This window comes from Solea senegalensis, linkage group LG5, assembly GCF_019176455.1.
Source record: "Solea senegalensis isolate Sse05_10M linkage group LG5, IFAPA_SoseM_1, whole genome shotgun sequence".
In the NCBI taxonomy this organism is placed as follows: domain Eukaryota; kingdom Metazoa; phylum Chordata; class Actinopteri; order Pleuronectiformes; family Soleidae; genus Solea; species Solea senegalensis.
Window position 1 is genome coordinate 24,474,783 of NC_058025.1, and position 1,391 is coordinate 24,476,173.

The window sequence follows — 1,391 nt, forward strand, 5'->3', positions numbered from 1 at the left end:
AACCAGCAGCGTAGCCAGTAATGGACGAGTGCCGTCCATGTCACTCACGAGCCCATCCAGCCATCTCGAGATTTCCAAAAAGGTGAATATGAACATGATTTATTAACTTCTTCTGTGTTTAACTAAATAGACAACGCTTTGCAGTGCATGATATGGCTGTTTATGTCCGAACACTTTTGTACTGGCCTACGCTGCTGTTTTTAAACTGATTGAAGTGAAAGTTCGGCTGATTCTCTGACAGTTTTAAGCCACTGAGTCACTGGCACGCTGATTAATGCGCGGTACACTCCCGTGTTGTTTCCTCGCAGCGAGAACAACGGAGACGTCTCTGTTTTTGTCATGTTGTAGGTTTCAGCATGCAGCGGCAAGGTGGCTGAGATCAGAATGCAGTTCTCTTAAACATTATTCGTTAGAAATAGAGGAATTAAAAGGTCTCGTACAGGCATGTCCAAAGTTCCGAGGACTTCTCCACTTACCCTTTCCTTTTCCAATTGCATCAGAGAACTACGGTGGCCTTTGAGTTCCAGAAAAGATGTAAACAGACTCTAACAACATTACTTTTTTGGGAAAAGCAACAGTTGCGGTGGACGTTATGAGCTCAAAATGACATATCATTATGCCTTATTAATTCCTTTTTTTTTATCTTTTATCCATTTGGTCCACTGTGTTTGTTTTAAAGTGCTTTACAAATAAAGTTGGATTGGATCATTTCAAAATAAAAGTGGTCGTTTTAATATGACGCAAAATGAATCTCTTAATTTAAAAATAAAAACATATAGAAATGACTTGTTACAACTTGATACTGTTTGGAGGGCCACATGAAATCGATTGGAGGGCCACATGTGGCCCCCGGGCCGCAACTTTGAGACCACTGGTTTACATAACAGATTTAGTCTTGAAAGTGAGCGGACAGCTGTGCAGGCTCTGAATAAAAGATTTAGCTCCAAGCAGACAGAGAATAAAGGCATCTTTTTCAGGGGTTCAACATCCTTGAAAACATCCCCAGAGTCCTTGAGGCAACATGGAAGCCTTCCAGTTGCAGTGAATGTTTCAAATGCTTCAAGGTGCATCTTTGTTCCTCCTGATAAACCTTTCAATATCGTGAGTGAGGAAGCTGAATTCTGTGTGTGTCAGGCCTTTGATGGGGAGGTGGTCTGTGGAGCAAAGGGAACCTGTGTGTATTGTCTCCCTTTTTAGCCTTTATTTAACCAGGATAGGAATCTCTTTTACGGGGGAAGACCTGGCCAAGAAGACAGTGTGCCAGCTGCATTTGAATATGTGTGGGAAAGAGCTTTTGATTTTCAATTTCAAACAACTGTATCTCCATCACGGAGCCACTCACTGATGCCTGTTGGAACATTTGAGATTACCTATGCAGACCACAGTTTCAA